Source organism: Larus michahellis, chromosome 2, assembly GCF_964199755.1.
Source record: "Larus michahellis chromosome 2, bLarMic1.1, whole genome shotgun sequence".
In the NCBI taxonomy this organism is placed as follows: domain Eukaryota; kingdom Metazoa; phylum Chordata; class Aves; order Charadriiformes; family Laridae; genus Larus; species Larus michahellis.
In genome coordinates, this window is record NC_133897.1 from 11410567 (window position 1) to 11433770 (window position 23204).

At 38.7% G+C, this 23204-nt stretch overlaps 1 protein-coding gene across 3 annotated transcripts in view; it reads right to left on the reverse strand.

Moving 5' to 3' along the window:
- Window positions 1-23204, reverse strand: part of PTPRN2 (protein tyrosine phosphatase receptor type N2) — a 661189-nt gene that overhangs the window by 532022 nt on the left and 105963 nt on the right. The window contains exon 1 of one of the 3 annotated variants that reach the window (XM_074574142.1): window positions 11137-11260. The exons of the other annotated variants lie outside the window; for them this stretch is intronic. The gene's annotated coding sequence lies outside the window, so the exon portion shown is untranslated. Of the gene's footprint in view, window positions 1-11136; window positions 11261-23204 lie in introns of those variants that run through there. 3 annotated transcript variants of the gene reach the window in all.

The window sequence follows — 23204 nt, forward strand, 5'->3', positions numbered from 1 at the left end:
CAGTCTGGACAATGCTGAAAAAGAAGCACAAATTAATCCCATAATCAATAGGTACTTAGACGTAATTTCTACAAGTCTGTGCCAGAAAGTTACAGAGAACAGGAGGACTCTACAGGACTAAAAAATGAAAACAATGATGAAAGATATGCTGCACCGAGAATAGGTCAGCAGCAATACTTCTCAACTTGGCACAAGAAAAATTAACAGAAGTTTCTTAATTGGCTAAACCACATCTGTCTAGCATTTTGACAGAATTAACAAAGAAAAGTCAAGTCTGTTGCTGCCACTGAGGGACGTTAATACAGATCTGATAACTTGCATGACTACAAGTCAGTCATTTTTATAAATACTTCTATGAGAAGTAACATATTTATAAGTCTAAAACTCTAAGATCTTGAATAACACAGCTCTTCTCAGAGTGAATTATAAGCAAAGGGCTCTACTGATTGCAATAGGATGCTCCAAGTTTGCAAGGATGACAGAATAGTGCCCCACAGATACATACAATACCCTTGCAAATGATAAACAAAAAAAAAAACAAACCCAAAGAAAAAAAAAGATTCTTTCTGGACCCCCGTTTACCCTTTCAAATGCATATTTACCCAGTGCAATGTAACACCATGTCAGAGCCAGCCAAACTAGCACATTTATACAGCACCATGCAGGGATATTAGCTGAGGTCTCAGAGAGAATATAACCTCGTTAGAGCAACATTGTGCATGGGCTAATTAGGCCTGTCTCTCAAGCAAGGCTAATTATTCCCAGTACAGCACCATACTGATATCGCTCTGTGGCTTCTGGGTTCTGGAGCTAGATTATTCAGCAGTAGCTCAGGGATCTCTGCCCCACGCTGTATTCAAAATTGTAAACAAAATCATGAGAAATGGCTGTATTATTCTGAGAGAGCGGCATGATGCACTGCACTGTCTCGCTTCATCTATCAAGGACATCAAAATGAAGGATTAACGTGTCTATGCGCTGAGATCATCTTTCAAATGGGAAATTCCACCACTAGACCAACAGTTGTGCTAGAGAGAAAAGTTGGACTGAAGGGAACAAATATCCCAGGGCTGGAGTCCAGGGTGGCTACAATCATCTCATTAGACACATGCCACACTCGGTAAGCCCTCAGAAACCAAAAAAAAAGGCAAGGAAAGGCTAGAGAGAAGATCAAGATTTCTGCTGTTTTTCTTAAAGACCAGCTTTGAGTAAAAGCTAGTGCAAAACAAAAGGTTCCATAGACTGTTGGCAAGGCAGGTCCCAAACTCTTCAAGGGTAAATCAGAGTTCCTGTACCGCGATGGAGTATTGGGTTAACTGAGAAACCTTGGGATGTCTCTACCAGAAGTTTCAAGGCTCGGGGACAGTTTGCCTTTATTGTTTCAGGTGCAAAAGCCAATAGCAAACCGGTGTCAAGAGAGGCCTTACAGACCCCAAAGGAGACAGGCCTGGTGAGCTGGGACGGGAGCCAGCTGCCCTGGAAGCACGCGAGGGCCCGCCTCTGGGTGCAGCTGCAGACAGGACTTGCGCAGCAGGTGGATTCAACCAGGTAACAGAGTAGTCTGCATCGGATAGGGAAAAAGGAATCATTTGACATTCAGTATAAAAGGAAACCTGGTGCTTTTATATAAAATATACAAAATCGTCGTGCGTGAGGCAGTCAGGAAGCTTCCTATTTATTCAGTGGAGAAGGTTTCTTTGTACCTTTAATTCAGCTATCTTCTTACGAAGAAGAATCTTTGACATAAAAAGGCAAGGTGAGGTCTCTCACATCACTGCAGAACTGAATGCATCTTGTTTCAACACACCTCTAACAAGCAGCCTAACATACAAGAATGGAAACTTAATAAACTCCGCCAGGATTTGAGCCCTGCGCTGCTGACACACGCTTCTGTGATGAGACTGAATTGCCAAGAGCCTTCCGTTAAGGACAGTGTTTTTGTCCAGTTCCTGTTATGATGCCAGATAACAATATATCTAGTTTTCAAAAGAAACTCTAATAGGAAATGTGAAATAAAAGAAATGTGAGCTAACATTTTAAAGCCATTAGCATATTGTATCCACTTTCTTTTCTAACTGGCAGTGACTACCAGTATAAAGATTTGAACGTACAAATAATAGCTCCTAATGAAAAAGAAAAAAAAAAAAAAGAAAAAGAAAAAGCAACAGAGCTGTGATGACAGCTTGTTCTCTAGAATTCCAATAGAATTAAACAATCAGTTTTGATGAGGGGAGCACAGGGACAAGGCAGAAAGACATCATCAATTTAAAGCCAATTTACCTTTGTGGTTACAAGGTTGTAAATTAACACCTCTTCTGTAATAGCATAAGCAAAGAGTTCTTTTGGTGTTTTACTTAATACCTACCATGAACAAAAGATACTGGTCCAAAATTTGAAATCCTGGGCAAGACAGTAATAAAATAAATCACAAGAATATAGGAATCAATTTGGTCCCACTCCTTCCTGCTGCTCAACCTGTCCATTGCAAACCTCTTTTTATTTCTTTTAAACTGTGAATAGAAGAACATTCAAAGCATTGCCCACATCTTCTCTCATCACACAGTTGAGAACCCCTACCAATGCCCAAAATACAGCGTTGTAACTCCAGCAGAAGAGTGGCAAATGCCATGAAGTCCACTAGGTATTGGACTACTGCAACATTTACACACACGGGCATAAAAGTCATAAAGAGCATAAAACCTTAGACACTGGGAAGTACTGATTTAGGGAACAGAAGGAGAAATTTTGTTCAAAACTAATTAATTCATAAAGAAAATTTAAAAATCCCAGTCTGCAGAAAAGAGAAATACTGATAGCAACTGAGCATTTCATCTTTAACATGCATATACATTTTCCACTCCATTTTCAGCAATATTGATAAGTATTCTGTACAACCTGACGAAATGAAAGGTTTTAGTAACACAAAGCTTATCCCATCCAACCTCTGCACTTGTATGCAGCAGTTAACATGCTAGTGCCTGATTGTTTCTGATAAAAAGATATACTATATCTTGCTAAAGCTGGTGATGTGCCAAATACTCAGTGACGCAGTGACAAATAGCCTTCTCGATTCCTGACAAAATACTCCCTCTGCTGTACAATATACACTGTTACATAAAGCCCAATGCACATAAATACATATTTAAACTATGAAAAGGTCACGGTTTTCATAAACCAGTGAATTCACTCTTTCAGATTTTTTTCTGAATGACCTTGCTGAAAATAGAAATATTATTTGTACCCACCAAATCCTGCAGTTCAAACAAACAGGATGAATATACAAAGGTATAAACTTATATAGTTGCCCAGGCCCCAAAGACAGTAACACCCCTAAATTATTTAGTTCATTTTATAGCGAATGTGAGAAAATAAAGATTCGAATTCCCAGTTAAGACACAGACAGATATGTCAAAATACAAATATCTAAATATAAGGAATACAGAATGAAGGAATTAATTCAGCCATAGTTTTGTTTCGTTTGTGTTTTACTGCTTTTATTATATACCCAGAATTTGCCTTCATTCAAAATTGCTCTGTCTCTATAATTTCATCATGCCTCTACAGTAAATATTAAGGTGATTAACAAGACTGAAAAGTTTAACATTTCTGATGGGCCGGAAAAATATTTCTGGATAAATTTTCCATTTAGAAGTTATGTAGGCCAAATGACATAGAAAGACTTAGAAAACCAAAGGCATTCAGGAGCAAACTGAAATGGTTGTGCCGAGTATTCCAGAATGAAGACCTCTCCATCCCATGCGAAACCAACCCACAGTACATGAACCCCTGGAATGGCATCCACGTGCCATCCAAGTGCCATGTGTCGCTGAGTCTCTGTGCCAAAGAAGACGGAATGACGTCTCCAAGTTTATACCATAAATCTGTTTAAATATTTAGTGTGCACGACTTCTCCCTCTCCCGAGAAAGCTGAATACTTCTCCTAGGAGAACACCAAAGCACGTGCATAGCCACAGAATAACACACTATTATCCATAAACAGAGGTATAATTTTCAGCTTTCAAAAAAGTTAAAATTAGGTTTTATGGATGGACATTAGGTTTTTTGCATTCAGACAGTTCACTAATCTATTTCAATTTACATCAGTAGCCCCTGACGCAAACACTTCCTCCCTGCCCCAGGCTCTTCCACTCACACAATGTCAACTTATACACGCGTGTTTAAGAAAACAGTAATTGGGGAATAAAATCATCCGCATTTCATGCTTTCATTATATAAATTTTGGGTTTATTCCACAGAGGTGTTAAGAAATTCAAATTCTAATTCAAGGCGTGTTGTCATTATGCACTGAATTTCATTAAAAATTAAAATTTTATCTAGCTGTCGTAAAGTTCATTTATAGAAATTAGTGATTCCAGGACAGAAAGATGAAAACACTGTAATAACAATAATGCTGGTTTATCTGGGAATACAAAACCAAAGATAATTTCTTTCCAGAAATTCCATTAAAATTATTCTTTTTAAAGTAAAAGCTAAAGACAAATTACTTCTTAGTGTATTAAGTAGTAAACAGGGTGGGGTGTTTTTTAATTTTAACATTAATAGTTAATATAACTCCTTTTTATTTCAAAAACATGCCACAAATACATAATTATCCAAAGATCAATATTCAGAAGAAATTCCCTTTGCCTTTTTCTCATAGGAAGCACAAGAAACATCATTGTTTGCTTTCTAACAAATAACAATTGCAGCTAGCTGCAGTGTATGCTAAATTGCATATACAGGGGGAAAAAAAAAAATCCATATTGTTCATAACACACCTTTGAGTACACGTGCCATAAGGATATACACCAGGAATAACAACGCCATTCAAAACAGGGATCAGGACATGATCGATTACGGTCCCAGCATCCACCCATAGACCGAGTTTAAGCAAAACTTGACAAGATCGGCCCTTTGCAGTATATCAATACTGCCACAGGATGGCAGAAAGAACACCTGATAGTTTCACTGGCTTTGCAAATTCCCAAGATGCTGGTGAAAGCCTATAACCAGCTGAACCCTCCTCTGCCCGCGTTCTGTTGCGTTTGCAGAACAAATGCCAACCGCACGCAGGGTCTCACTGACAGAAGCTTACATTGCCTTGTGAAAAGCCTTAAACACTATCAAAATTATGAGTAGTTTTAGTGCTACTCATTTCCACATTATAATCTCTTGAAAGCTACAAAAAATGATTGTAGCTTATGCCTTGTTGGAAAAATAGAATTAGTTGAATTTTTAAACTGTATTATCAGTCAAGTTTATGGCAGGTGGGACACCCCTTTGTGCCAGTCTCACAGCAAAATTACAGTGTGATGCACGTCCAAACACACAATCACAGAATCATAGAATGGTTTGGGTTGGAAGGGACCTTTAAAGGTCATTTAGTCCAACCCCTCTGCCATGGGCAGGGACACCTCCCACTAGAGCTCCAAAGCCCCGTTCAACCTGACTTTGAATGTTTCCAGGGATGGGGCATCTACCACCTTCCTGGGCAACCTGGGCCAGTGTCTCACCACCCTCAGCATAAAAAAAATTTCTTCCTTATATCCAGTCTGAATCTACCCTCTTTTAGTTTAAAGCCACTACCCCTTGTCCTATTGCTACAGGCCCTGCTAAAAACTTTGTCCTCATCTTTCCTGTAGGCCCCGTTTAAGTACTGAAAGGCCAAAATAAGGTCTCAAAACCTTCTTTTCTCCAGGCTGAACAACCCCAACTCCCCCAGCCTGTCCTCATAGGAGAGGTGCTCCAGCTCTCTGATCATTTTTGTGGCCCGCCTCTGGACCTGCTCCAACAGGTCCATGTTTTTGCAACGCTGGGGGCTCCAGAGCTGGACACAGTACTCCAGGTGGGGTCTTACCAGAGCAGAGTAGAGGGGCTGAATCATCTCCCTCAACCTGCTGGCCACACTGCTTTAGAAGCAGCCCAGGACACAGTTATCTTTCTGGACTGCGAGCACACCAAGTCCTTCTCAGTGGGGTTACCTTCAATTCCTTCATCCCTCAGCCTGTATTGATACCACAGGGTTGCCCCAACCACAGATGGAAAGCTCCATCAGACAAATCTTTAGGCCTTCTCTTCACGGAACGTGTTGTCTGTACAAAATGCAAAGGAAAAGCAGGATGCAACTGAGAAAGAACCAGCAGTGTACTGGCATCAAAGGGCTCTTCTTGCCCTCAGGCAGAAAGTCATCTCAGGAGGTATTTTATTTTCCTTTTCTTTTCAAGCTACTTACTAACAGGTATTCAAGAAATGCAGAGTAACATGGAGACAGTCACTCGATAAATAATTGAACTAAGGCCACACGTGTCCTAAAAGAAGAACTTGCTTCTGTGGGACATTGGCCACCTTTGGTCCCATAGCCTTGTGTGTGGATGTTATTCCTGCAGTCACAGATTAGCAAGAGAATGAGCAGAAATGGCTGCTCCTCTGTTTACCGAGCTCTTTAATTATAGCACACTTCTGCTTACTTCCAGCCCTGTGGTGGGGAGACTCCAGGGTGCTGCAAAGCTTGTGGCTCCACCTCTCTCCTTTTGCTCCTGCCAGAGCAACCTGATGTTCCACAGACGGGGTGGGGGAAATTTGGGAAGGAAGTCTGTGGGAAAATTCTGAACTTCTGTAGTTCCACTTCAGTGGAACTTCAGTTACTTCAGAAAAGTAACCACATCTTTGTTTCTTTAACCAAAGATTACTGGATCGTACTTAAATCTTTCCGGTGCAGCAAGCTGAGGGAAGACAGTCTTAATCACAGACCCTATGGGAGACTTTAGACGCATTTTTCCCCCTAGCAAAGGAATATTACAAGATATCATCTCAATGCTTTTGATCCCCACTGAAATCATGAAGCCTACCCTTTTTATTAGGCCAGGTAATTTTAGCATGTCTGTTGACACAACAGTTGAGAGAGACACACCTCACTTTCCTGCTGCTTCGAGTAATAGCCTGAATTAGGTTGAATTTCTACATTTTTCCCTTGTCCTCTACCTACAAAATTGAAGACTTTTCACATTAAAATGGCTATATCTCTTTCCTGCTGAAAGAAAAAAGATGAAGAAGTAACTGATATTGCAGACAAGATCTCTTTGCTTTGGCTGAGAAAAAAAACACTACTCACTGAAAGAAAGAATTTATATTAGTTTCAGAATAATGATACATACAAAGAATAGCTTTTTTTCCTAGGTTTTGGACAAGGATAAGGATTCAGCGAGTTCAGTCAGTTGAAAAAGGAACTGAAAGTGCTGTTTCTACTACTGAACTTGAGAAAAACGTTACCCGTGCCCCTCGTCCAGTCCTTTCTCCGGTACTGTAATGTAACATATTTCCAGTCATTTAGTGACAGACTTGCTAGATACGTTTGGCTGATAGTAAGAATCTTTTTTTCCAGCAGAAAATCCATTTCTGGATTTACCCAAATGGAATTAATGGAAGCCAATAGCCTCTAGAGCAGCTTTTATTTTTCCAGACTACTGCTCATATCCTCTTATTTCTTCCCTGGGAAGCACCACGCACTGCTCTCTCCTTTAATAAGGCACTGGCTTCACCAATTTGAAGCAGCCCAGTAGTAGTCTTAAATTAATTACAATGCCATCCATCCCTTCCCCTGACATCTGAAGATGACACCTTGTGGCAGCTTCTCCTTTAGCATTGTCTTTAAGAGTGATACATGACTGCAATTTTGTTCCATCTGCTAGGACTGCCAGTGTAACAGCAAGCCTGGGGACTTTTAGTTGTTGCTGCTGGTACTTTTGGTGATAACAGAGTTGCACCTTTAATCATACAGCAATATTTGGAGGTGCACAGTAGGAAAGTACCAGATTTCAACCTCTTTACGTTTGTACCTACAGTTGCGTCTTCATTTTACACAGCACCATTGACAAGCGACTGATTTTTTTCAGCACTGTGAGCCCTAGTTTTCTTATCTAAACTAGGCTTGAAAGTTGTTATGTTTGGATAAACAAACGCATCCTGGATTTCAGCTGTCCCTTTAGGATCTGCAGCTACACAGGAACGGACAAGACCTTCGATGGTGGAGTCAGTTCTAGAACAGAAACCACGCAGGATGTTCATTCCCCTGGTTGTTTGTTTGTTTGTTTTTTGTTTTGTTTTTTTGTTTTTTTTCCTCTAAATCAGTGATAGTGCATTTTACTTGACTTTCTCAAAAAAGTCTGTTTTGCCTCGCTGGATTATGGATGTGCACAAATTGGCACTGTGAAGTGTTTTCTTCTTCTTTCCTTCAGTGAACAATTGCACAGGTTACCCTAAAAGCAACTTTAAAGTCTATATACTAGCCCTAGAAACAGTATCTTTTCTAGCTGCTTTTCAGTTATGTTTTATTCATAATTCAGTGATCGGTTTAAATTTGCATTCGAGCAGCCTCACATGCTTCCTAATGGTTTCACAATTGAAATGCCTTCCTTTTCTCTTACCTGCCCTTGATTGCTTCAAGCAGGTTTAATTTATTTAATGATGGAGAATACAGTCCATAATACTAAATATGTTTTCATGTTCATCCCAGTGTAAATTTGTGCTAAAAATAAACATGAAAGGCTTTACATAATAAGCAAAGTGTCATAAGAGTACATCATCCACTGGAGCAGCTATGTTAAAATTATAACTATCGTGAGCACGGATGAATAAAAGAACAATTGCAACACCTCTTCACTGAGTGCATCACATATACTTTCTTTTTTCCTCATACATGAATCAAAAATAATTCAGAGTCATTACAACTTGACGGGCGGGGAAAATATCACTTTGAAGTGAATTTCCAAATATCACTTTGAATTTCATTTCAGCAGGATAGGCAGTAGATATTTCAGCAAAGTTCTGCTTAACTCACTCTGTAAAGAAGTTGGGAAAAAATAGTACTGTTATAAAGAAGTGCAATGCCGATCAATTCTGATGTCTGCAAAAAACCAAAACCTCCCTTTTCGCACCAGCTTTCAGAAGTCCAGCACCAGCTTTCATTTTTGCATATACGAGACATTGAAACTCACGTAAACATTTTCCCTGATGTTAAACTTGTTCTGAATGTAAGTCACTTCATGCTATAAATTAAAGAAGATTCCTCGACACCTTTACCACTAAATGGCAGAAGATACAAGTCTACTTCATTCTTAACATCTGGGGACTCATTATGGGTCCACCCTGACTCCGAAAGCTTTGAAAGATCCTAATTTGATCCTACTAGTAAACATGAGATAACCTTTGCATTTGCTCATTCATCTTTTCACACAAGAAGATATTGCACAAGACAAAATCAGCCTAAAACTAGAAGCAAGTGTAAAACAATAAAATAGAATAAAATAGAAGAACCTTAATGAAATTTGAATCTGCATTTGAATTTTTACTTTTAATTTAAACATTTTCAAAGACAAATTCACGGAGCAAGTTAGAAGAAGTAGCCTGAAAATGTGTTCTTTAATATCAAATCATGTATACCTCACTCCTAACTTAACTCCAAGTAAGAACTTTACAAGAAAAATATTGCTATCAATCTCACGTAAAATCTACAAGAAAATGATCTTTTGGTGTAAAATCCAAGAGTCTACTGCAAATCACTTTTTTAACACAAAAGAATGACTATATGTGAGTGTATCTATCTACATGTTAGGATAAATACTGCAGCATTTATCTGCATTGTGTTCACAATTTAAAAGCCATTTTCATAACTAGAGTGGCAAGTGAGAGAGATAATGGTAATGAAAATTTTGACTTCAGAACACAAGATGGCAGCCTCCAAAAGGGAATAGGAAGTTGTCCCAAATCACTTCCAACAGTTATAGACCTTTTTTTGATATTAGGTCTTGGACTGCAGGAGTCCAAACTTTACCATCCTTTTCATAAGGATTAATCACAGAAATCATGAATAAAAGCCAAAGAATAAATATGAAGCTAAGATGTATTTCATTAAGAGAAAAGCATATTAAAAGTAGCTTATGGGAAATATTTTGCATATTTCCATCAATGACTTCTCAACAGGATTTACTTCTAAAGACAAAAATGCAGATTATTATTCCACAACCAAAATTTACAATTAAAATTTACTAACACATATATATAAGATCATCCAAGAACCACTCACATCTTTACCCTGCAAAAACGAATGAAATAAATGCATCTTCCCAGAAACAGACAAATTTTATACATGCACAGCGATACTGCGATTTACAGGGGAGAAGCTAAGCTCCAGGTTTTGGTTACGAAACTGGATCATGCTAAACCCCATTAAACTTCACGGACATTGCTGGGTACCTGAGACTAAGGTACACTAGCTAAGTACACTATACACTATGCGAAGAAGTAAAAGCGTAGCACGGTTTACTTTCCTCCTTAAATAATATGCAAACTGTTTGCATGCGAATCAAAACATAACACCATGAATGGGCTCCATCTTCTGTAACTTTACCTGCAGAAATCAGACAAGCTCTTCCAGACTCTCATGTAGCAGGGAAAAAGATTGAACTACAGATGTCATAAGGAAACCCGGGGGAAAGAGAACATAAAAAGCTATTTTTTGACATTGCTTTAACCTCCATCCAGCTTATTTGCACAGCAATGAACTCAGTCATAGGTTGTATACATGATCCCACAACATAATACCAGTAACTACTCCATTCAATGCAGTTCCATCTGCACTCACATTACAGTAATGATGACTTAATAATATCTTAATAAGTCATAATATCTTTAAAATATACGTATAAGTCGAAACAAAGTTATATTAAAAAAGCTCCTCAGTTGTTTTCTGTCTTTTTAAGTAAAACATATTTCAAACCTAACAAACCAATACACGACAAAATTTATTACCTTAAAGGCTAATTAATCAGAAATAGACACTTTCCACATCAAAGTCAAGTTATACTTTCCCCTTCTTTTCTAACTAAATTTTTTACTTCCTTTTCTTTCCAGCTGCAAATCGTTTCCTTCGACTTCACCCACTAAACTCCTTGTCTGAAGGCACCTATTGCCACCCACTGCCTGGAGAAGAAACCCGGACTCGTTTAGGCTACATACTTAAACCTCCAAGTTGCTAAAATTCAGCAAAATTAATCCATATTCAAAACAGGAGCATCCAACTGTGGTGACAACAGTGAATAAAAATATCAGTGACTAGAAATTTAGATTTACAGTACTTACTTGGGACACCAGGTCAAAATGGACAAGGAAGACACTGCAACAGCAGGCATACTACAAGAAGCACTTTATCTGGAAGGTTTCTATACCAACCACTTCCCCACAAGCCATACGATAACCACAAAATGATTTGCAATATAGAAGACCAAAGTGACAAAAAAACTTTCATGTCTCATAAAGTTTAAAGACAATTTAAAGCTTGAGGCTGGCATACAAGACGAGTGTGTAGGCAGGCAAAATGCTTTGCAAGAGCAAGGCCTGAAGGATGCTGCAATGAGAATCGTAACTAATATAACAGATGGTAGAGCACAGCATACCCTTGTATTCTGGCACATTTCAGTTACTGCCTATCATTTGGTTGCACCTGTGTCTTCCTCTACTCAAAGATTAAAGTCCTGGGAAGCTGAACAGATTTTGCTTCCATTTTTTGTCCCTTCCACACAGTTCCTCTGGCTCTTGATTCTCTGAGCTCTCCACCCAGGCAAGCTGGCACCTCAGGAAAAGTGGGATGTACTTTCAGACCTCATGAGATCAGAGAGCCCATCACCCACCTCCAGGCAGCAGCAAAACCCCTAAACCATTCCTGTAGGCTGCATCTCCCTAGGAATCTATTTCTGTACTCATTGTCTGGAGGGTTTGGAAATTTTTCCTCATGCTGTCTCTTGATATCCACATAATGTGGCTTAAACTGGAAGGCATTCTCAGTACAGGGAGACCTTTTTTCTTCCCTCTCAGGTTTTTCTTTTTCAGAACATTGATTCTTTCATTGGTCTTTCTTCACATCACTCCTACATTGCTCCAAAAGGAACCCTTCCAGCACAAAAACTGGGCACTTCTCCAGAATAAGCTTCACAAAAGTGCTGACCGGTGTAAAAGTCTTACCTCCCATACATTTGACATAACATTCCCCCTTAAACATACCAGGAGGATGCTTGATATTTGCATGATATGATGATGGAACCGACTCAAGCGAAGCTTGCAATGCATTTTATATCTCAGAGCTTTTTGTTTCTTCACCAGCCTTCCACATGTGGTACACTACTAATAAGTGCAGTACTTTACTGGATTGCACTGCATTTATTCCAATCCATTTCTCCAATTTTTTTCTAAGTCATTATGGGTTTCAAGCCTGTCCTTGAACATGTTGACAGGCCCTCCCGGCTTGTATATCACCAGCAGATTTCATAAGCACACTCTGAGCTGTATCATGTAAATCATTATGAAAACATTGAAAAGCACCAGAGAAGAAGCGTCTCCAAACAAGCAGATGCTTAAGGCCAGCAAGCGCCCCCATGGAGGCATTTATTGGAGTCACAAGGTAAAAGAATTAAGCACAGGCAAAACCAGCTGATCTGCCCGTGGGGTCTCCCCAGTACCAGGTCCTGTCTTGGAGTGGGTTTTGCTCTGTTAGTGATGCCCACACCAGGCTAGGGACTTTCATATAGACAGGATCTGTACAACTTGCTTGTGAAAATCTAAGTGTCAAAAAACCTCCTTAAAGTCATGATTTAAACATGTTTACTGTATATGCTTAGCCCTGTGGCTTGTTACCCTGTCAAAAGATGAAATTTGTCACGTGAAATCCTTTGGAGCTTTTTTTTTTTTGACAAAGCCGTGCTGTGTTTGTTACTACTTCTTTTTTTTTTTTTTTAAATCAGGTAGTTGTTTATAAACACGCAGGCGAATTATGCATACTCCAGCCTTCTCCCAGAATTTTAAGTTAAACTGAGAATGCATCCTCCCCCTGCCTTGCATCCCCCTTTTTTGAGGATGTTACCCTTTATTTTTCCCAGAACACCAGGATCCTCTCTATGACTTCTCTAAGATTGCTGCTCTAAAACTGGATCAAATAAATCTCACTGCAAAGCACCTGGAAATAGAGGGAGGCAATCTCAAATCATCTCACTTAAATGGTTTCTGGCTTTTGCTTCTTTCCTGTTCCAGCAGAGTTGTCACTCCTCTGCTGCTTTTTTCAACTATGCAGAGCTAATCTTTCTTGCAGACATAGTACTGAAGAAGGGAGAACAAAACACAAAACACTTCCATCTTCCCAGTAATCTTCCGTTGTTATCTTTCCATTGGGTAGGGAGACAGCTTTGTCATTAGTCCATGCAGCAATGGACAGAGTAAGAACATAAAGTAAATACTCTAACTTCATGTCATTTTTCTCAGATCATTCATAATTTTATTGCGTTGGAAGGGGTTTTTTGTTTGTTTCATTTTTATTCCTAGTGAGAAATGAAGAAGTTGGAAAATAAATAAATAAATAAAGCTCTGGATGATCTACCAGAATCTCAGGTCCCTGCTGTTGCAGTGCCCGCACAGGCTGCTCACAAGAGAAGATAAAGGTTAAAGGGAAATCAGGCTGTTCATGCACAAACCTGCAGGGGAAAAAAAAGCAGGCAGAATCAGAAGCTGAAGACAGCGTTGTGGAAAGCAGTGCAGCTCTGATTGCAGGCAGCAATCAATAATCCTGAGAAGGAAGCCTACTGCTGAAAAATATACCAGTAGAGCAACAAAAAAAACCCAGGAACTGAAGAATGTGGTGACCATCAACAACAGGTTGGTTTTGAGAGCACCTCTGCAGATGAATGGGTAGATAGGACTGCTCTGTTTTAGGGGAGACTGTCAATGTTGCTCCCTACATAAGCATCATTAAAAAAAAATACCCAAACAAACAAACTAGACTCCATCTTTTCTGCCCCTCTTTTCTACAAAATTGTCTTACATTAATTTGTGTATTTCAGAGTTTGGAAAGCATTTCGGTGATGGGAAATGGTGTTAATACAGCACTATCAGCTTATTGCTTTTCTCTCTAGGAAAATCCTTTGATTTCATACCAGGAAACACATTTCAGACAGCACCCGAGTTCAGGCAGGGTTTCCATATGAAATTTCACATGTCAAACAATTTTTGGCATAAAGACTTACAAAAAGGGAAGGAGGAAGGTGTGTTTACAGCAATGTTTTATTCCACAAGTCATATGTTTTTGCAGCAAATCTCAGCTTCGCCCTCACTGAAGACACTTTAGCTGCCATAGCAGAGCACACGCATTCACCCTTTTGAAGGAAATGAGCACTCGTGGTGTTCAAGTCCCTGGACCGGACCAGAGATCTTCCAAGGGAAAGCACCTCCTGAAATCTGTGCCAGCCTGCATGTCAGGTTTGCAAATCAAGTGTTTTGCTTGGTAGGTCTGCTCCAATTGCACCACATTATGTGCGAACATAAACACAGCCAGAATCTAGCTGAGAAACATTTTGCCTTCCTTCAAAATCTATAATCACATTTACACAGTCTCTTTCTCTCTCCTTTACAAGAAAACATTCTGTCATACCAAATGTTCCCACGCTATTGATATTTACTCGTTCTGTGAGTTTCGTTCCCTCAGGAATGGTAAAGTTGCTTGCTAATTAGGGCCTCCTCATACCAGATGCTTTTCTCCTTTGATTCGATCATATTTTATGTCTCCCTCTTGTGGGAGAAGGACTGAGATTATACAAGAGAGTGCAAGATAACATTTGAACCTAATACACCTTTTCACAACGTATGATTTGAGACATATGCAATACATACATACATGACTGCAGAGAACGATAAACTCAGCGTTATAGTAATTTTTTTTGTTTGTTCACAATTCATCAAAGGAACCAACTGGCAGTACTGCCACTAAGATGTTACATACCCAGCACTGTTTCACATCAGGCGCCCCAGGCTTACAGTCAAGGAACAGGTAGGATACACGGAGGAACAACCCGGCACGACTGTTCCGAACACGCTGTTTCCACAACAGTCACTCCAGTCTGCACAGGCGTATCCTCAGGGGTAGTGGCACGGACCAGATGGCTTTCCATTCACATTTTCTACTGTTATTATAAGGCTATCCTCACAAGGATTTCATGTAGAGTAACAAACATGCCTATTTTCCCGAATAAACTCCCAAAGAAACAAATTCTAACATTCCTGCTAAACCCAGCCTTACTTTAGAAATTTAAGACTTTGTTGTTTGCAAAGAAACAGGGAGCAAGAGGTGAAAGTGAGAATAACAAGGTATTAGAGAGATGCTAAGAGATTTCCTTCCATCAGTGCGAACAACAGGGATGTACCTACTCTTGACCTACTTTTGTCAGAAAATAAGAATGAAATTCTGTCACATACTTTAGCGTACAGAGAAGAGGTGCTGGAATAAACATACAGGATCGGAAGAAATAAGCCATCCACCTGGTCACATTATCATCAGAACCAGGGTTCAAAAAGGCAACGACACTTGAGGTCTGATAGCCAAGCATGACAGGCTCTAGGGTAAGGGAACAGGCAAAGGCAGCAGGCGAAATTTTGAATTCGTTGAAAACAGCAGGATTTATGCATTGATTTGATTCAAGGTGCTGTGTTCCGGCATTTCCACAGAGTAATTCTCAAGGACTAAAATGTATTGTTTGCGATTTTATGACAGATCACCAACTCAACTTAGTATGGGAGACTTTTAAAAACTTTGTATTATAAAGCTTCTGTGGTAGTATTCGAAAAATTATTTTGCAAATAAATTGAGGTCAAGCCCACAAGAACCATAAAATGTTGTACATGTTAAAGCCTGAATATCATAGCATCTCTTACGTGATATATATATACCCTGTAAAGTGAATTACAAATATTTGCAGAAATTACACATCTGCTCTAAAAATGTCATATCTTGCTGACACTAGGAAAAACGCAGGAAGAGTTATGGGAGCAGTATACTATAGATGAAAATTCTCCAATGAGTACATTTTGATTAATGTGGCTGCATTTACTAACGAATGACAGGCAAGGCCACAAGTAATTTCAGTAGTCCTCCGTACTACAACTTCCGTGGCTGTATAAAGAAAGCCCCATATTTTACAGCAGCACTTCCCTGAGACAAACTAAAATGCTTTGGAAACAGTAATAATATACATCAAGTGGTGAAATTCACATCAGCTATTCAGATATGTAGAGTCATAAAAAAATTATACCTCATATTTTCTTATGAAAGATCAAGATATCTTAAAAATCTTAAAGTTATTATATTCATTTTTCTCTCTATAGTACGGTGTCTTACTTGTAAAACCTTAAGAGCTAAAAGGCAATCTACAACTTCAACCCAATGAAGCAAAAGGGTCTGAGGATACAGCAAAGCTGGAACATTATACGACTTTGCCTACAGAGACAAACTTAATTAAAGCATGTCTGCAAAAACACTGTACTACTTTTTATTTGAGAACTAAGTTATAAAACACCAGAAACCCATATGTTACCTATACCTACCTGACATTCAGATACGACCTATTTATACAAGGCTTAATTCTGGATATTAGATAAGATGATCAGTGAGGAGTTAGTAGTTTTATACGCATTTCACAAGGTTTTTAAGTCAGCATAAGAGAACAACAGTTTCTTACTGTAGCTTTACCATGTCAAGCCCAAAACAGCATGGTTAAATATTTTAACTCCCTACGTATTCTTCACTGTTTTGCTGAAATTCACCTCAACCCATTAACAGTTGAGAGTGACTTCTATCACGCAAACTATCACGCTGACTTTGACCCACCCCAGCTCGTTTGTAACGGATGTTATTACCAACTAAAGAAGAGCTCTTCCGCCAAAATCCCCTCTCCCAGCATGAAACATACAACAATTAAGTAGTTTCTTCAGCCAACAATTTCATTTAACATTATTCTAAGCAGCTTAAGAATTCTAAAAGTTGGTTACTTTTCAAACATAGTCAATGTCACCTGATTTTATTGGGGTTTATATCAGGTGCAACTCCTGCTTTTAATTTCAACCACTCCTGTTTGCATAGTTAAACAGAAATAGACTGCTGCAGAGGAGGGAAGGAGGAAATAATGCACTTCATGCATTTAATACCTGGCCATCTGGTACCTCAGAAATGAGTTCAACTTCAAAACAGCAAGAAAATAAAATGAAAGAGCCAAAAGAGGCTTTGCTGCAGCAAAAATGCGTTTATTCTATGCAAACAGGGCAACTGGCATCTGATGCAGAGGATACACACGTAAATCCAAATGCTAATCCACAGTGCTTATAAGAATAGGAATACCATAGGTAAGCAGCAGCAATGGAAACTGGAATAAAGACTCTGTCCCTGACACCCTAATTTAAATGAATAATTTTTTTTTTAATTTTCTCTTCTGCATATCACTAAAAGAGTGAGATGAAAACTGAATAGTTAAGGCATTTCCCTTCACATAGAGAAGAAAAAACAAGAAATGCAGTTACGTTTAGCAGCTTCAGCATCCTCAAAAACAGTTGCTAGATGCCTTGGGAGAAACACATAGATAATAGGTGGAATTTCTCATTAGCTCACTACACAACTGCAGTACTGAAGACAGAGGCAGTCATTCTACTTTGAAGAAAGACCTTAAGACAGGTACAGATAAATGGGTTTATCTGTAGAGAAAGGTGGTGATCCCACTGCAGGAAGAAAATCAAATTGGAGAAGGCCTATTACTGCTTCCAGGAATCTTCTGAGCTTCTCTTAATCCCTCTCTTTGCCACCTGAAGGCCACATGGGAAAAAAAGTACTGAGCTGTGTTTGCTGTGAAGCCACAGGATCTTCTGGCAAAAATCTGTCTAAAAGAGCAAATTACTTAAGGACAAGCTCTCCATCACTACTAGATGGTAAATGCTAATTCCCCTATTAATAAAAGGTCTGTGTGCACACAACTGATTTGCTCACTTGCCTTGCTGCTGTATGCAACTTTGGGGCACAAAAAAAAAAAAAAAAAACCAAAACCAAAACACCCCCACATCTATTCAAGTGGAAGGTCATACAATTTCTGGGAAAAAAAAAAAAAAAAGAAAATCTTCCCTAAAAATAATTTTGTTTAGACAGCAGTTTATAGGTTTCTAATATGTTTTATAAACTACAGGGAAAAAAAAAAAACAAACAGAAAAAAACCCAAGAATACTAAATACAAAGTAGAAGAGTAAAACTACCAAACGCTCACTGGACTCAGAACGCAGCAGGACACTGGGAAATTTATTCACATACAAGCACGTGAAAGCAATAGAGGAAGACCCTCAGCAGCTTGTTCTGTCAGAAAAGAAGGGCTTTTCAAGACCTGTCAAAGGAACTACGGGTGCAAAAGGCGGTGAAATGGCAAAGGTCGTAAATTCTTCATAAGAGAAGGATGAAGTGAAGACAGGACTCTGGAAAGACCAATTTCACTGTGCCTAGAGATCTGATAGGTAGACAAATTGCAAGGTCTTCAAAATAAATCACTTTGGAAGTCAAATTAGTAAGTAGGAATACAAAAACAGCAAGAGCACAGTGGGACAAGAGTCAGAAAGATCCAAGTATAGTATGTAACATAGGGGAACAGGTAAAAAGAACATGCTCTAGAGACACAGCAATAGTATGAAAACAGTCAGAAAATAGATGGTTCAATCCTCCGCAGTTTCTCTGTCTATGGTTGGTAGATCACCTGCAGTCCCACAGAACATCGCTTATGTATAATAGTAGAGAAAGGTGACAAAAAGAGACCCCCATACACTTTGAGAATATTTGTAAAATTTTCTGCAGGATTTAGCAAGAAAAAAAAAAAAAAAGGAGGAAAGAAAAGGTAGTAAAATCTTGCAGCTGGTTCCCAAATAAAAGCCAGTACAGTTCCATTGTATGAAAAATACTGGGATTGCTTTAAAATTATTAGGCAATACATGGGGTTTTCTGTTTTGTTCCCCCCCCACCCCCCCAAATGTAAGTATACTGAAAATAACAACTGCATGTGAGTCAGGAGAATTATTAATAGATGACCATGAGAAAAATATTTAAATTACTTTGGCTTCATTTTTCATCAGAAAGAGAACTGCGATCAGGCAATTAATCACAACAAACCAGGAAAAACAAGAAAACGGAAGGTAGAATTAGGCAGATGAGCATTTGACCAAATTCTACATTTTCAAAAATCACAGACCTGATGAAACTCATTCTTAGAAAGCACACTAGAGGAAATTTAGAGTACTAAGTACTTATTTAAGAGGACTCACGGGAAAGAAGTGTGGCTCAAGAAGGTAGGTATTTTAGTTTGCTTTTTCCAATCATCAGAATGAGAGAAAATTGAGAAGTTTGGGAAATGTGGACTACTCAGTTTAAAATGAAGCCCCAGAAAAACACTGGAGCAAATAAAAAACACCCAGAAGACAGGACAGATTACATAAGTATTGTCAACATGGGTTTTTAAAGAACAGACTGCTGAATCAGGTTGATTTTCTCCATGACAGGATAAAAACCCTTGTGTGAAGGGAAAAGTCAGTAGATGTCTCACGTTCACCTTAGCAGGGCGTTTGGTACTGTCTCACATGACATTTTCATTAGCAAGTTCCAGATGAACCCTCTTTAAAATAGGTGAAACTGTTTTGAAAACCATATTTAGATCTATCAATGGATAACTGTTAAAACAGGATGTCAGAAGAGGATGTATTGTAGGATTCTGAAGAGGGTCTGCCCTGGGTCTAGTAGTATTTATTCAGTGATTTTATTAATCATTTAGATGATGGAATGGAGTGAATGCTTATTAAATGCGACATTTGACTGCACACAACACAGGGCCTGTAGCTTCTTTCAAGCCCCTAGAGAACAAAATTGAAATCAAAATAATCTTGAGAAATTGGAAAATGGCATAAAAAAAGGACACAATTCAGTAGGGAGAACTGTGAGATACTACACCTATAGCCAGGTAGAAGTAATAGCTGTACAGTACATGATACAGAATAGTTGGCTTGGATTACATTTCCTGAGGAGAAATTTTGGGATTATAATGGGTTATCTACATGAATCAGCATTATCATACCCTTACAACACATGAGTTTTAGTAAAATTATATATACTGTTTTTAAAGCTCCATAGAGTCTAAATGCAAGCTCACATTCCAGTTCAAAGGACAGCAGGTGGAGTTGAAACCTGGGTGATTTTTATTCTCCACCGGTTCCAGCATTAAATTCCTGAAACCCCTCAGTCACATGTTATTAGACTGGGAGACAGCTCGCAGACTTACAGCCCACAGGAGATAGTCTCTTCGGGAATAACGGAGGACTTAGAAGAGCAGTTTTTCTCATCTGGGAATCCTTTTCAGTAAAGGGAACAACTATATTCTTTCTAAGAATTCTTATTTCTTGTCTTGAAGCTAACCACACCTCTGGGACGGGTCAAATAAGCGAAGACAGCAACTTAATTTCATTTGGAGTTATGTCGAAAATTAAGAGCAAAGTAAGGAATTTAAATAACTTAGTAGGCTTCCGAATACGTTTACACGTAAGTGTCTACAAAGTTGGGTGACTTCAATAAATTTTGCATCAAAATCAGAGCTTGTCTTTAGTGAAAAGATAATAGGCTTTATAACACTAAAGTCATACAAATGGTTTTGAATTCTTTTACCACAAAACGGTCATTTAAAAAAAATAAATTATTCTATATTTGGAGAAACAAAGAAGTTGCATAAGGGAATGCTGGCGCACTCTATTATCTCAAGATCCTTAGAAGAAAAGTCTCCCATGAGCCCCATGGCGTCACACTTATACAAGCAACGGAACAAACAAACGAGGTAAACAGGAAAGTCAAAATGGGCAGGATTAAAAGTTTGTTCCCATTACGAGGCAGGATTGAACACTTCAAGTGAAGCCCCAAACTGCAGGAGACTATTGAGTTTCCACAAGAGGGATCTGAACTCTAGAATACTTAGTACAAGCTCCATTTGTTTCAATTTGAGCAAATTGAGGATTTCACTCTAGATTTACTGCTGTGCTACATTTAAGATTTGGTAGGTTTTGCATAATACACATTCCTTAGAGGCAGCTTTATCGTGGTGTGTCTTTTGTGAAGGGTGGGGTGGAAGAGAAACAGTAAACGTCAACAAATACCTGGATTGTGTTTGCATTATGGTGACTCTTTCAGAATAACTCAGAACTTGATATCTTGCAATTAAAACAACTTTATGCACAACATATGTTATTTCCAGAAAATCCACCCCCCCCCGCCCCCCCCAAAAAAAAAACAACGAAACACATTTTATTGCATGTCACCACCATGCGAAATGGCTAAGGAGCACTGAACAGCAAGAATCCTGTTCTGCTTCGACATTGCTTAAATGGGAATCTCAGGTTATTTCAACAAGAGCTATCCCAATGCCAGCCTTTAGGGCATCGAGTCAGTGGAACTCAGATAGGTCCCCTTACAGGATTAAGGCTGTATTGATGCAAGAATGAATCTATGCCTCTCTAACGACAGGCAAACACATTTTTAACCCTTTTTTTATATACATAAAACTGACCATTAGAAGTGACAGTTCTATAAATTCACTTCATAGCAGGTTTATTTTGCCCGCTAGTTTTCTGGGTTTTTTCGTTTGTGTGTTTTTAATGCTACTTTTTCTGTGAAGTGCTGTACAAGTACACATCAGGAATCAACAAGTTTTCAAGGTTGATTCAGATTCTTGCTAGCCTTAGATGTCTTATCTAAGGTCTATTTTTTTTTTTCTTAAAAGAGATATTGTTACAAGTCCTAATGTATTTAAGTTTGTAAAACATTTGGAAATCCTTGGATGGAAATTAAACTGCAAGTTTATAAGAACTATATTTTTTTTCATGAAAGATATGTTTATTCCACAACACAAAAATATCAGATTCATGTTAGGCAGAGAATCATATAATTATGTAAAACCATCAGTCAGGGATGAATCATCACCAAAACAAGGTCTGACAATCTCTTTTCACAAGTAGATGGAGAAGGAGCTACTGGCCATCTGGATGCAGCAATTTCAGATACTCAGTTGATAAGTTTTGCATTTGGTTTGAGTTAAGTTTCCCACCTTCATAGAAGCAATACCATCCTCATATCCACAATACAAACACAACATGAGCATACTTCTCACAGGAAGCTTTTTAAATGACAAGAAATGCTTCCAGTCAATTAGTTATTATTTTAAAAATCTGAACAAAACCCCATAGATCAAAGATTTAAATAACCTTCCGTATGACAAGCAAGTCAAAATGGATCCCTCTTGTTACAATTATCATGCTTATAAATACATTTCTATGACTTCCATGAAATGTCCCTTCCCTGAATTATTTTCTAATTTCTGTAAAGCAGCTAATGATCACAATTTTATGTATAGACCTGTGAAGTAACAGTCTAATTTTCACCTATTATAGACCAAGGGGAGTGGCAAAAGTGATAAAAGTAGTCATAGAATTATAGAATTGCCTGGGTTGGAAGGGACCTTTCAGATCATCTAGTCCAACCATCAACCTAACTCTTGACAAAAACCATCACTAAACCATATCTCTAAGCATTATGTCTACCCGTCTTTTAAATACCTCCTGGGATGGTGCCTCAACCACTTCCCTGGGCAGCCTGTTCCAATGCTTAACAACCCTTTCAGTGTCAAAATTTTTCCAAATATCCAGTCTAAACCGCCCCTGGCACAACTTGAGACCATTTCCTCTTGTCCTATCACCGGTTGCTTGGGAGAAGAGACTGATCCCCACCTCTCTACACCCTCCTGTCAGGTAGTTGTAGAGAGCGAGAAGGTCTCCCCTCAGCCTCCTTTTCTCCAGGCTGAACAACCCCAGCTCCCTCAGCCGCTCCTCATAAGACTTGTTCCTCCTCCTAAGATTAAGTCCTCCTCATATCAGTAGTTTCCACAACCAATATTCCTTCCAGCATTCTACCTATAAAATTATAATGCACAGGAATCTTTACGAGAGTAAGGCTTTTGTGGGGAATATTTCAGTCCGTTATTACATCTGGGGATATAAGATGACAAAAGCTTTATAAATGTGCTAAAATTCCTATTACAGCAAAATATCAAATTCAAGCATATATTTAGACTTTGAAAAGCAGCTTTTTATTATTTAATGACCATACATATAGAGGAAATCTCTATACCTTTTATAACTTCTGGCCTTTGGCGACTTTTAATCATACATACACACATATATACATTAACCCCCACGCGCACACAGAGAGCAGTCTGAAGCAAAGACAAATGACAGATGAACCATGAGGTCATATTGATTCCCTCTGCTGTAATGCAACTCATTAT